Source organism: Triturus cristatus, chromosome 5_2 (genome assembly GCF_964204655.1).
Source record: "Triturus cristatus chromosome 5_2, aTriCri1.1, whole genome shotgun sequence".
NCBI classification, from domain to species: domain Eukaryota; kingdom Metazoa; phylum Chordata; class Amphibia; order Caudata; family Salamandridae; genus Triturus; species Triturus cristatus.
The window spans coordinates 759,222,718-759,237,390 of NC_140588.1; the positions used below are offsets into that span (position 1 = coordinate 759,222,718).

At 44.4% G+C, this 14,673-nt stretch overlaps 1 long non-coding RNA gene across 1 annotated transcript in view; it reads right to left on the reverse strand.

The window, feature by feature from the left end:
• Window positions 1-761: 761 nt before the first annotated feature.
• The window catches only part of LOC146829231 (uncharacterized), a 151,178-nt gene continuing 137,266 nt past the window's right edge, over window positions 762-14,673 (reverse strand). The window contains exon 3 of the long non-coding RNA XR_014962206.1: window positions 762-1,443. This is a non-coding gene — a long non-coding RNA (uncharacterized LOC146829231). The remainder of the gene's footprint in view (window positions 1,444-14,673) is intronic.

The following is a 14,673-nucleotide window of genomic DNA, read 5'->3' on the forward strand; positions in this document are numbered from 1 at the left end:
GTAACACTCGGCGATGCTACCGAATCGAACCCAGACAATGCGCCGTGCAACTTAAATTGTCACACGTTTTCTCCCGTGTACCTACGGGCAACCACAATCCCGTCTTTCCCGAGAGCAGCACTTAACTCTGCTCTGCTACGGAACTGTTACCAATTCCCGACTTCCTACCTCCCAGAAGCCGTACAGACGACATAAAAGTCAAGACGACTTCAACATATAGTGTTAGTACATATATCAATACCAATCAATAATCGATAAGCTATTTACATGCCAAAATCATCAAACCAAAACAATAAAAACCATCTCTAGCTAGCAGAAAAACTGGTAGCTATATATATACACACAAATCATTAAACCTAAACAATAAAAACCATCATCTTGCTACCAGAAATACTGGTGCAGTTCGGATTACCAAATCTCCCCCTGCTTCCACGGACGGAATGATTTCTCAGTCACACGCACATACACACATCATACTCTGGTGGGGCCCATAACACCAACATTCATTCTCTCAAACTATCCGTGCCTACAGAGGGATCTCCAAACCCACACTACAGCTGTTCGCTTGGATAGAGGAAAAACCACTTCTTCTGAATTACCCTAACAGTTCCTCCATCCGGAGGTCAATCGGATCATTTAGTTGTTATTTAGTTTAATGACGCTTTTAACTCTCAAATTAATCAATAAACATTTAAGAAATAATCACCCGACACAGTAATTCAAATAATGATTTTCTTTATCTAATTTAAATGCAGGTTAAATCCTAATAATGCAATATTATCTTTTGTCATATTTACCTATTCTGGCTAATTGTCGTTTTCTAAGTCAGAACTGGTCCTCAGAAAATTCATCAGAGTTCTAAAAGTCTCCGTCCTCTTCCGTCAGCATAAGGATCTCTGATCATCGATTCTCCGTCAATAGCTCGGCACAAAGTGGTCTCTAGTAAAGAGCAGCAGCAGCAGCATAGAGTAGCATAGAGTAGCCTAAAGAGTAGCCGCAAAAAAAGTAGCCCCTTCCCTCTCTAGTCTACTAATATTTATACTAAAATTTACATATTAAAGTTACATTTTCTCATTTCTCAGGCCAGCGATTGGCTGAATTCAAATACATCTCAATACATTAGGAAACATTTTCAAATTTTCTCATGTGGATGAAATCTCAAAGTAGACGTATGGGAAAGACTAATCCCAGGTCAAAATGTATCAGTCCATTGGTAATAGGTTGAGTTCGGTAGTTCACTTTTCCCATTGGCAACAATTGCTTCACGTTCAGGGACATTGGCACCTCGCCCAGGGTAGTCTTCATGGGCATGGTCTGACAGGTCACACAAGGGACAAGAACGAAGTCAGTGCAGGCGCCTTTCTCCATTGTTCAAATGATGAAGTCATATACTTTAGTTAAGTTTCAGTCGGCGGCCATCTTTTGGTAGGCCAGAATAGTCAACTTTAAGCAAAGAAACACAAAATCATAATTAATACATAGAAATGATTAAAACAGTGTTAAACCCTTGCTAATACCCTTATGTGTATGCATTTATCTAGCCATATGCAACATTCAAAGCCGTTAATGCTGGTTTATTTAAGCGCAAATCACATTAACACTGCTCAAGCAACATTTATCGTTTTTAATATGCATACAAACTTAGTTCACTTATTATTTTAGCCATGCAAATGCATTCCCACGTGTATTCTCTTGGTTAATAAGGTTGATTTAGTACCTTCACATCAATCTATTAGTTATTAGAATTAATTATTAATCATTTTAATATAAACTTATATAAATGGATTGGGTATATAAAAAGAAAACATTTTACCCGCTCCATCAAACACACAAATGCAAAGCCACAAATGGGTTACATACAATACCACGTTGATAAAGATTTGATCCAGGGCACAATATATCACCACTCTAGGAGTTCAAAGAGCATCAAATATAAAAGCCAAACATTTCAAAGTGCATAGTGCCGAGAAGGGTAAGCATAACAGAACCTAGCTAATCACAGCTGGACCGGAGTCTACTAGCAGTGCTGCCCATAAGCATTTGAAAAAAAAGAAAAAAAGCGGGTCGCACTTGCCTAAAATTAGCTTTTTTTTTTTTAACCGGAAGGTAAGTATGCACAAACATAGCAGTCCTTAGTATCTAAGGGGCCAATTATGAGTTAGGCGGTTTTACCAGCAGCCCGTCGCAGCAGCCTTCCCGTTTAGTCATGGCGGCGGCACACTTCGGCTCTGGTAATGAACCAGAAGCCATTGTCGGCCACACTACAGTGCCACCAGCCAGTCGGGCGCACTGCTTCCTTGCATTACGTTGTGCAAGAGAAACAGTGCACACACCCAACCAGAAGGCATTGGAGCGCAAAACATGAGCACCAGTTACATTTTATAAGGGCACATTCCCCTTGGAGGCAGTTTTTCCCCTCATTTCCTGCTTTTCCACCAACTCTCTCTTAGCGGTGTCCCCACCAGAAAAAGGTCGGCGGAAGGACAAGTTGTAATTTGGTCAGTGGGAAGCTTGGTGGGACTGCCTCTATGGGGTGCATCAGTCAACATATTACCAAAATTGACGGCGGTGGTGGCGGTCGGGAAGGCGGTGTTCCCGCTCACATCGTAATTGAAATTTTGGACCACCAGGGAAGTGGGTGGTCGGATTGCCGCAAAGCGACTGTGGGGCACTTCATGCTGAAGTCGTAATCAGGCCCTAAAGCTTGAGTGTATTCCTGAACTAATCTTGAATAAATGTTTGTTGAAAGCTCTTCTTTTGAATAATCTACAAATTAAGTTTAAAATTTCATTTTATCTATTGTGTGTGCAGGCACTGTAGACCTAGGTGTAGCTATATCTGGTGTAAAACTCATCCAAACAAAAAGGATTATAATAGATAATATAAACTAGTATTAGTGTGACAATAATCACTTCTCTACATTTAGCTTTAGTATTTATTTATTTATTTATTTTTATTTTGAAGGTTTTATATAGCGAGGACACGACCCTTGCGGGTATCAGAGCGCTTTACAAGTGAGGTAATTAAACAAAAGAGACAATGTACAAAAGAAACGTAGTATTTCGACATAATGTCTTATGTTCCAGCTGGCTGTTCTAAGAGTCCGATTCAATGTTCAAGTGGATTTCGTCATGAGAAGAGATTTGACTTCTTTTTTTAAGGAGGCAGTTGAGGGAATAAGTCTGGTTTCTGGGGGTAGTGCATTCCAAATCCTTGGAGCAATACCAGAGAAGGCACGGTTATATGTTTTCTTCTTGGCAAATCTTTGAGGCTTTAGAAGAAGGTTGTTGGCGATCCTGGATGATCTGTTTCCACTTGAAAGCTCCAGTTTCTGGGCCAGATACCTCGGGGTGTTGTGACGTATGGCTTTATCCGTCATGCAGGTGATTTTTAATTGAATTCTTGCTTAGAAGGGTTGCCAATTGAGCGCTTTGAAGTCAGGGGAGATGTGGCTATTTCTTTTGGAACCTGTGATGAGCCTGGCCGCTGAGTTTAGTGATGCTCTTAGGGGGGCAGTTGTAGATCTAGGGAGTCCACAGAGAGTTGCACTACCATATTCTAGTCTTGGAATTACTAGTGCTTGGACTGCCAGCTTGAAGTCATTTACTGGGAGGAAGGGTTTTAATTTTCCCATAGTGTTCATCTGAGAGTTTGCTCTTTTTGCTGCAGCACTGATGTGTTTTTGCATGTTTAGGTTACTATTCAGAGTTACTCCAGTGATTTTGCTGAATCTATTATAAGAGGTTGGCAGTTGAACGCTGAAAGTTGTTTAAGCCCTTCGTGTATGGTGGCTGGTTGGTTAGGTGGGGTGACTCATAAGAATTCAGTTTTGAGGGCGTTTAGTTTGAGGTGGTTTTTAGTCAACCATGACTGAGTTTATTGTAAAGTTAGATTGAGAGATTTGCTGTCATCTGGAGAACTTATCTTTAAGTATAGTTGCGTGTCGTCTGCGTACATGTGAAAGTGGATATTTGATGAGTCGAGAAATACGTGAGCGGCTCCATGAGTAGGGTAAACAGTGTAGGTGAGAGGGAGGAGCCCTGCGGGACTCCAAATGTGACTGGGACGGTAGTGTACAGGGATTGGTTGACCTTGAACCTTTGGGAGCTATTCAGGAGGAATGAGGTAAACCAATCTAGTACTGACCCTTATAAGCCCATTCTTTATTGCTAGAGATCTAGAAGGTTATCATGTTTGATGGTGTCAAAGGCCGAAGATAAGTCAAGCATGATAAGTAGGCAGGTTTCGTTCTGGTCTAGGATTCGTAGTGCGTCATCTACGATGTGGGTCATAGCTGATTCAGTACTATGCCCTGCCCGGAAGCCAGATTGGAATTCATTGAGCAGGTGGAAATTAGTGATGTGGTTGTCTAACTGGCTGACAACACATTTTTCTAGGAGTGTAGCCAGAGGTGGGATGTTGGAAATTGTTCGGTAGTTATTTAGGTCCGTGGGGTCCGCCGTAGTTTTTTTTAGGATGGGGGAAACTTGTCCTGATTTGAGAATTTCAGGAATAATTTGTTGGACTAAGGAGGCATTGATAATCTTTGTCCAAAGTGGCAGTAGTGCCGGTATGAGATCTTTGCAGGAAGGGGGTCTGAGAAGTGGTTGGAGGGGTACAAGGACGTGAGTGCTTTTAGACACCTGTTTGTCTACAGTCAAACGTTAATAGAATATAACAGAAGGCAAGTTCAATATTCTGTGTTGACTTCTACTTGTGCAAATGTGCAAAACATTTTTGATGATGAACTTACAGTGTTGACATTCAGTTTATATATAACAATCTTTGTGAGACATCCCTAGGCCTACTCCATCTTCTAAATGAGTTATTCCCTACTCTTCTACTGCAACCTCTGCCCTAGAGATTTCTTCATAATTATTTTTATTCCCTTTTGTTAATTATTTATTGTCAATTTCATTTACCCTAGTCCCTTATTTTGCAGTTTTTTGACACAGCTCACCATTTGTCCTTTCAATTGATTTGGTTTTGAATTCACTAAATAGTGCTTGTCTAGTTCTTAATTGTAATGTTTATTTCAGAAATCATACCTAATTAATGCTGATTCTCAGTGTGGCATATCATGGAGGTTCAAATGTCTCTGATTTCCGCTAATTAGGATTTTGACTTGATGAGTTCGACACATTGTCTGCATAGTAAGTCCATTCATATGCAGAATACCTAAGGCAAGGTACTCTCACTCTCTTGGATCTCTTTGGTGTCTCTTGATCTTCCTCAGTTTCGCTTATACCACTAGATTCTGTTTCTTTGATGATGGTTTGTGGTATACGTTCAACTGACACACTTGATCTCAATTTCCTCCTTCCATTTGACCATCCCGATCTCCAAAGGGGTCTTTCACTTCTCGCACTTGTTCCTTCATCTGGATAATTTAATTGCTCTTGTGATGCTTCGACAGATCCTTTATTCTCAGCTCTCAATTCTTCCTCTGCGGTGTTTCCACGCCACTTTGTGAGATTTCAGGAACTATTACATTTGAGTGGTTTTGCTGTACTCCACGCCCCTCTGATGCTTTTGGATGTACAGGAACAGGAGATCTTGGATTTGGCTCAAAAAACACTACTTCTTCTTATGGGCATCTTACTCTCTGAGTGTGCGAAGCATGAACCCAATTTGGTATCCCAGCACATTTGACAGCAGTGTTGGTAATCAAGATGACCCGCTAAGGACCTTTCCACCTTGGCCCCCAGCAGGATTTCTGCAACATGTTTCATCACCAAACCCAGTCACCTGGATGAAGGTTGTGGCACTGATCCTGATGTGGAGTGGCACTGACCACTCCAACCTGGTGAGAAACAGAATGCACCACATGAGCTAGCCCTTTGCAGCAATTGAATATCATGCCATCTGTGATGTTTATCAGCGCATTTGCAGGTACAGGAGGCAGTCTTAAAGCACGACCCATGGGGATTTCATGGGGTGATAATCCTGTCCTACTTTCAGTGGTGCTTCGAAGACTCGTCAAAACCAGTGGGAAAGCATCTGGGCATTTAAATGAAGTGGGTGCACAGTCTTTAGCCAATTGAGGCTTCAATGTTCCATTTGACTGCTCTATTATGTCCGAAGCCTTAGGACGATAGCTACACTGTTATCACTGTTGCACCTGAAGAGCCACACACAGCATTCTGAATACCACATTACTGAAATGGGTCCTTCGGTCTGACTCCAGAGAAACTGGAAACCGAACCATGGACTGTGTTCATGTAACAGAAGCTTAGCGACAGTGAGACTGTCATTCCTCCGTGTTGGGTAGACTTCCTCCCATTGGGAGAAAATGCATACTATAACCAGAACACATCTCAGACTGTTGCACATGGGCATTTCGATGAAATCCAACTCCATGCTGTTAAAGGGTCCTCCTGATCAGCCATTGTGGCAAAGTGTTACAAGGGGTCCTTTTTCCTACATTCATTTGCTGACATGTAGCGCACCTAGGGCATAGCTAAAAATCTGAATCTAGAATTTAACCAATTCTTCTTAACCCCTTGTATGCGCATGACGGCTCCCGGCCGTCATGCATCACGGTGGGCGTGTGCGCACGACGGCCGGGAGCTGTCGTAATCCCACCCACCATTTATTTCTCCCACACAGTGCGAGAAATAAACCCGCACCCAAGGGGTTAAACAGTCTAACCATTGCATCACTTCCAATGTGTGCAGGACCATGAAAATGTTGTGTCTTGGAGAATAATAAACTCTGGCAACACTGGTCTTCAGTCTGCTGAAACACAAATGTAATTTGCATTTTTAATACTTCCTGCTCTAATCCACCCGTGCTATTCTGCTTCTGAAGCTTCTTCTTGTAGTGTTTTGATTTCTTCCCAAGTATCAGCTACTGACAACAATATAGAAAAGGTAGTGTCCTCATTAGATTCATTTGTATATTCTCCATTAAATGTGCATGCCACAAGTGCACCATAATGTACATCTTCATCAGCATATCGATTTCCAAAGGTGACGTAGTCTTTGCCACTTTTGTGAGCTGCACATTTAACAACCGCAATCTCTTTGGGTAACTTCAAAGCTTCCAATAATCTCATCCTATATTCCCCGTTTCAAATAGGGGAACCTGATCATTTAAAAAAAAACTCCTTTGTGACCATACATGCCAAAATTCATGGACCAGACCAACGCCATATTGACTATCTGTAAATATAGTCACTCTTAATAGAGCTGAGAGACAGTCAGCTCTTGCATGGGCAATTTATTCCACCACTTGTGTATAGGTAACACCTCAAAGCCAGGATGCTTCCACCACTTCTAAAATTGTGCATACTGCATAAGCCGCTCTCAAAGTTTCTTCATTGTTTCTTAGGCATGAGTTGTCCACAAAGATTACATAGTGAAGCTCATCAAGAGGTTAATCTATAATGTCAAGATTTGGCCAGGTGAAAAATTCATAACATCTAGGCAGTCATATTCAATTTAAACCCCATCAATTTGATTCACAGGCAATGGTAATAATGTAGCTGGATTGAGTGTCTGATAACTTTTCAAAACAGCGTTCTTGGCAGCAAGTATCTGGTGTTCATATTGTGTACGTCTGTTGTTTGTCAGATACTGTGTCTTTGTATGGGTGAGCAATATCTCCACCAGGTGAGGGACCATCAGTGTAAGAGGGTGTTTGTTGCATCACTATGGTATCACACCTCTCAATACTGACACAAACTGCGCAACCGGTTTAAGACAGCTAGGCAGTCCTGCGGCAACATGGTCAAGTGTAGTTAAAAAATATATCACAGGTCTTCGAGAGCCTCCATGCATCTCAGTAATCATTTAGAGAGCGCAGTCCTCTCTCTCACTGCAAAATAATGTGAACATCTTACGTAATCAGGCATTTGTAGGATTGGGCACAGCAGAGATTTTCTCTCAGCTTTAGGAAAGCTTTCAAACAATCGTTGTCTCATGGAAGCGGATCAGCACATCTTTGTGCGTCAGCCTCACTAAAGGCTTGGCCACTGGGGAAAAGTTTGGCATCCACTGCCTACAGTAGCCAACCATTTCCAAGAACATTTTGACCTCTCTATGTGTCCTGGGTGAATTCATCTTCAGAATTGTCTCTATTCTCTCCAGTGGCACCTTTCTCATTTCCCTCTCAATGAGATGTCCCAAATATAGGACTTCTTTTTGACAATATTACAATTTCCTTGGAGATACTGCGTGTCCGTTCTCGGACAGATAATTTAAATGAGCAATTGTGTTCTGTTTAGAGGCTTCTTGCATACTTGATGCTACAAGTAGGTCTTAAATGTATTGCACAAGTACTGAATTTCACGACATCTGTAGAGTTTAAAGATTGTTTTTCAAGATCTGATTAAAGATTGAAGGACTTTCTGTATACCCTTGTGGAACGTGGCACCATGCCAAAACTCTATCTCTCAACACAAATGGGAAAAGAAATTGACTGTCCTCGGGCAATGGAAGAGAGAAGAAAGCCTGACAGATATCCACAACAGTAAACCATTCTGCAATGCAGGGGATCTGAAACAGTATTGTTGCTTGATTCGGTACCATAGTGTTGTAAATTGAAACAACGATGTGATTAAGCATTTACTAAAGACACTAATTCCCTTACTTTAGATCATGTTTTCTCTGTTATGTTGACCGAAGTTCGGACTCCATTTTGTATTGTCATGCTTCCACGTGTTCCCCACGAGAAGAGTCCAACCTCTGTGTTAGTTGCTCTTGTAATCTGCCTAGTAACAGTCTATAAATAGCTCCTTTGTCCATCTGGCGCATGCCCAGACTTGACCACATCTGTTATCACTTAACCCTGCTTGACCATGTTTTCGCGGGCTCAAGGAGTGTGTTAGCTCCGCCCACATATTGATTCAGTATCGAAAATGACCATAAATGGTAATGTTCTTCGGCCTCATGTTGTATCCACCCACTTATGAGCCCCTCTATTGTGTATAAAAGGGGACCATGTACGTAAGTTCTTTGTGCTACTCTATGCAATACTGAAGAGTGTTGTGTGGATTGTAGGACCACCCTTAAGGGTTAATAAATGCTGTCTTTGTACTTTGCAGTTTCCGTGCCAACTTCCTTATAGATTCCATTACAGGAGAGCGAACCCTTGTGTCCTGCGGGCCTAGCTGGGGCCTGTATTCATCAATTGGCGCCCGTCACGTGGGGCTCATCGGCGACTCGGATGCTCGAAGGACTGGTCGCGACGAAGGTGAGGAATTTGGCCAGGGACGTGATCACTGCCAGCGGCGTCTTAGCCCTGGCATCCCGAGGTTTTTCTTCCTTCCCTTCCGAGCTGACCGTCTGGGTGGCGCCGGTCCTCGACTGAGACCTCTTCTGTCGGTCCTGCCGTGAAAGCCGTTTGGGCGATTTTGGAGCTTGGCAGTTGGAATCTGGACTCTTGATTGGTAAGAACCGGTGTACGGTACTTGCTCCGAGTTTTTGAAGCCTGGTCTGGCTATTTGAGTTTGATTTGTGATGACTAGTCATATTTTGTATTTGTCTTTGTGAAAATATATGCGTTGCACCACATATAGGCAGGTAATGTGGAGAGATTTCTCCGGAGCTGTGTAACCTTGAACGGCGCAACGATTAAGTGCCATTTTCTTTATAATATTGCATATTTTGCATTATTTCTGAGCATGCCTGCTTTTAGCGCACTCCGTAAGTGGTGTTGCTGCTTTGGAAACCGGTTGAACCTCGAGGAATCTGCTCCGGCTCCCCCAGAGGGGACTCCTAATAGGGATATGTATGTGAAGCATGGTCTTTCTTCCATAATGTACAGCACAGTATGGAGGAAATATACTAAAAAAGATCCTGAGTTGCGATGGCCTTTGTATGGGTCGTTTGATATACGTAAGATTGAGTATGTGGAACAGTGTATGTGTAAACGGCGTGCGCGGCAAGATATGTTTGAATGTGTGCGACTATGGGTGAAGGAAGTGCGTGAGCGGGAGAAACGCGAGAAAGCGCTGTTTGATAAAGAGCAACGAAAGAATGATCATGTGAGAGCGCAGGAAGCAAAGCGTCGGGAGGAAAGAGAACAGACGGAGAAGCAAGAGAAAGAACATAGGTTACAAGTCTCGGGTCAATATGCTGTTCGTCAGCCACTCTATCCTGTCCTTAATAATCATGACGATGATTTTTATTTATTAGATCGTTCTCCGCCTCCTTATGTCGGCGCGTCTGCCCCGAGGCCACAAGATTCTGGATCGGGTTCGAGTAAGGTAGACACGCGGTCCATGTTATCGGCCGAGCGAATGGGTGAGCTTCGACAGTTTTCCTATCGTGCATGTAAGGGCAAGTTATCCCTTGATGAACTGTTGGCTTCTTGGGAGTCGTGGCAGGATAGGGAAAGGTTGTATTTCTTGGGACACTTTTCTGATGAAGTGATTACTGCCTTTCGGAAATATTCCAGTGTCTTTGAACCTGCTGATGTGGTATCAGATTCTAAAGCATTGCGTAATGGTGTTTTCTCTCCCTCTAAGGCGTCTGAGGCGGTTCGACGACTGTTTGCGTTGCGGGATGAGGCAGCAGACCTTAAAGAGAGAGCGCGCCAACATCTTGAGGAGGAAAAGCGGTCGGATTCGCGTACTGGAGGCGGCCATTCATCCACCTCGCAATCAGATAAGAGCGATCCAGTGCATGCTAAACCAATGCGCGAAGCGGCGCCTTTGTATGTTCCTCCTAAAGGAGCGGGGACTAGCTCGGATATTACCTCTGCCGATGCTAAGGGATATTTTGTGTATAATTGGGTTGATACTCCCTGGCACAGGGCTGACGTCATGGCATTAAAGAATGCGTTGCCTGATCCCCGCAAGAATCCAGCGGCTTTCTACGAAGAAGTCGAGGGGGCCTTGAATTCTTGCGTTATGACCTTAGCAGATATAGACCTGTTCTTTGGCCTTATTCTACCACCGGATATGTGGCGATCTGTCCGAAAGGTAGATGATATAGTTGCCTTTAAGGCTCGGTGGTCTGACCTTGAGGATGAGGATAGGGAACGGAAGCCCGCGCAGAAACCACCCCAGAGTATCTTAGACCTCCCTACTGCTATTCTGACTAAGTTGAAGACAATTATCCCCCCTAAAAAGATTGATTGGAATATGTTAGCTTCATGTAAACAGAAAGTTGACGAGTCAGTTGCGGACTTCTTTACGCGTTTTGAGGAGACGTTTCATGATTTTAGTGGCCAGTCGCTTACTGATGATACGGGTCGCCACCTCTTTGCGGACAAATATGTGGCTAATCTGCTGCCGGCAGTTGCGGCCCGTTTAAAAGCGAGCGAAAGTTCTTGGTCTTCCGCAACACCGACGGCCCTCCTGGCTATCGCCCAGTATTATGAGCGTCAGGAGCAAGAAGCAAAGGGCCAGGAGGAAAAGAAATCGAAAGATTTAAAAACAAAGGTGATGTTGGCACAAGTATATGGCCCGCCCCGACGGGGTAGTAATAGAGGTAGGGGAGGATCTTACGGTCCTCCCTCGGGCCGATCTGATTTGAATAGGAACCAATGTGCGTATTGTAAGCAATCGGGTCATTGGGCTAGGGACTGCCCGGTGTTGCATGCATCGCGTCAGGGGCATACTCAGGGTGGCCCGCGAGGTAGAGAGGGTTTCTCGAACTTTAGAGGGAATTCTAACGAACAGGCTCGTTTTGACTCTGCTGGGCAGCACCGAGATAGATCAAATGTTTTCGATCGCCAGCATCAGTATCAAGTGTCAGGGATTGACCGATCGGGGTACCATGACTCTCAGCATGCATAGGAATGCGTTGGATGGGGGTTAGAATCAGTTGAGGTGCCGGTCGATCAGAAGGGTCCTTATGTATCGGCTGAGGTTTTGGGCTCTACTGATCAGTTCCTAGTGGATACAGGAGCGACACGTAGTGCGCTGTCTAAGCAATTGGTTCCGGGGGCTCCCCCATCCGGCTTAATGGTCACTTCGGTAGGGTTTGACGGTACACTCTCCCGAAGCCCTCTTTCGCAGCCCCTCATGTTTAAGGTTGATTCTTTTTCTGCACCCTGTCCGTTTCTGCTTGCCCCGTACACACCGGACAACATTATGGGCCTTGATATGTTAAAGCATTTTAGGGCTACGATCCGCTGCTCCCCTGCTGGTGTGCGGGTAATATTGAATGACAATTACCCCCGGTCTGAACGGATGTGTGCGATGTCAGAGGATGCGCTGTTAGCTACTCTCCCTCGTGCTTTGTGGGCAGCGTCGGATACTGATGTGGGACAAATGGTGATTCCACCGGTCCACATTAGTGTCCAGGAGGGGGCGGTGTTACCACGCCTCCCACAGTACCGTATTTCCCAGGAGGGCGAGGAGGCTCTCATGCAGATAGTGCAGGATTTGATGGCAGTAGGGGTAGTGGAGGAAGTCCCCTACAACATTTGTAACAGTCCGATTCTTCCCATACTGAAAAAGGATACGGATGCCAGGGTTTATCGGTTTATAATTGATTTGAGAGAAGTAAACAAGATCGTGATACCTCAGTACCCAGTGGTTTCCGATATCACGACGTTGCTTACTTTGGTCCCGCCTACGGCGACTATGTTCTCAGTGATCGATTTGAAGAATGCCTTCTTTTCCATTCCCATCCACCCCGATAGCCGATATCTTTTTGGGTTTACATTAAATAATAGATCTTATCGTTTTTGTAGGATCCCCCAGGGCTACACAGAAAGCCCTAGCATTTACAGTCAGGCTTTGAAAAGACAATTGGATTCCTTTGTTCTGCTCGAGGGGGTCGCCCTCATTCAATATGTCGACGACATCTTGCTGGCGGCTGACACCCTGGAGTTGTGTGAAAAAAGTACGTTATCCTTACTTTCCTTTTTAGCATCCCACAATCATAAGGTATCTAGGAAGAAATTGCAATTCTGTAGACCAAAGGTGACTTATTTGGGTCACCTTTTGTCTAAGGAGGGGCGTGCACTCACACCGGATCGTATCCAAGTAATTTTGGACACACCGAGACCGTCCACGCAGAAAGACGTGCGTGCATTTTTGGGTCTTGTTTCTTTTTGTAGACAGTGGATATTGGGGTTTTCACATATAGCTAAGCCATTGTTAGCCCTCTTGACAAAGGACACGCCTATCCCAATCCCTTGGTCAGATGAGTGTGATACTGCTTTTCAGCAACTACGACAGGCCCTTTGTTCAGCACCAGTGTTAGGGACCCCTGATTATGCAAAACCCTTTTCGTTGTATGTGCATGAGAAAGATGGATGTGCATTGTCAGTTTTAGTGCAGATGCACGGCGACAAGCAGCGCCCTTGTGCATACTTCTCGGCTGTACTTGATCCTGTCGCCCGAGCATTACCAGGGTGTTTTCGCTCGGTTGCGGCGACAGCTGTGTCAATACGCCAAAGTGAGGGAATTGTGTTATCTCATAAGTTGTTGGTATTAGTCCCCCATGCTGTCGATGCCCTGCTTAATCAAACAAAGACGCAGCATTTGACCAGTGCCCGCTTAACGGGATATGAGTTGACGCTTTTGGCTCCTCATATTACGTTGAAAAGGTGCGTAACGTTAAACCCGGCAACATTGTTGCCATACCCCGAAACCCAGCCTGAGGCGCGGAGAGCACATGATTGTATTCTCGTGACTGAGGAACAAACAAAGGGTCGTATTGATCTCCAGGATACGCCCTTTCCAGATGTAGATGGAGAACTGTGGGTGGACGGATCATGCCTGAAGCTACCAGATGGTACGACTTCAGCAGCGTATGCAATTACCACATTACAAACGATAGTGGAGACAGCACGCATACCACAGAAATCAGCTCAAGCAGCGGAATTGATAGCATTAACACGAGCATGTGAGCTCAGTACAGGATTATGTGTGAATGTTTATACAGATAGCCGCTATGCCTTCGGAGTAGCGCATGACTCCGGCCTACTCTGGAAGGAGAGAGGGTTTTTAACGTCACATGGAGTACAGATAATGCATGGAGAGTTAGTTCACAATCTTTTAACTGCACTGACATACCCAAAGAAAATTGCCATTGTTAAGTGTAACGCCCATAGGAAAGTAGTTGACAAAGTTGGAGAAGGGAATGCGTTAGCAGATCGAGTAGCACGGGAGACTGCGATGCAGCCCGGTACTACTGCCATGTATGTAGTGAAGTCACAAGTAGAAAGATGGCGTGATGCGAAGGAAGAAGTGCGAGAAATACAGAGGACCGCTTCTGACAAAGAACGGGAGCAATGGTCCAGTGAGGGAGAATTGGATGATGAGGGTTGCTGGAGAAATAAGCGGATGGATCGATGGAAATTACCCACAGCTTTTGTACAACCTATGGTTCAGATGGCACATGGGCTAGCACATGTTGGAGCTTCCGCAATTGTAAAATTGCTTACCCAAGTTTGGGAGCATCCAGAGATTGCTAGCACGGCAAAGAGGGTGGTACAGACCTGTATGATTTGCCTGCGGTACAACCCAGGAAAGGGGACTCGGACCCCAGCAGGAGGGTTCGTAACGCCTACTGCACCCTTTGAGGTTTTGCAGATAGATTACATCCAGCTCGAGCGTTGTAACAATTTGAAGTATGTCCTAGTAGTGGTGTGTGCCTTTAGCAAATGGGTTGAGGCCTACCCTACGAAAGACAATACTGCAATGACTACTGCGAAGCTGCTGCTGAAAGAGTTCTTCCCTCGATATGGCGTCTGTAGACTTCTGTGGAG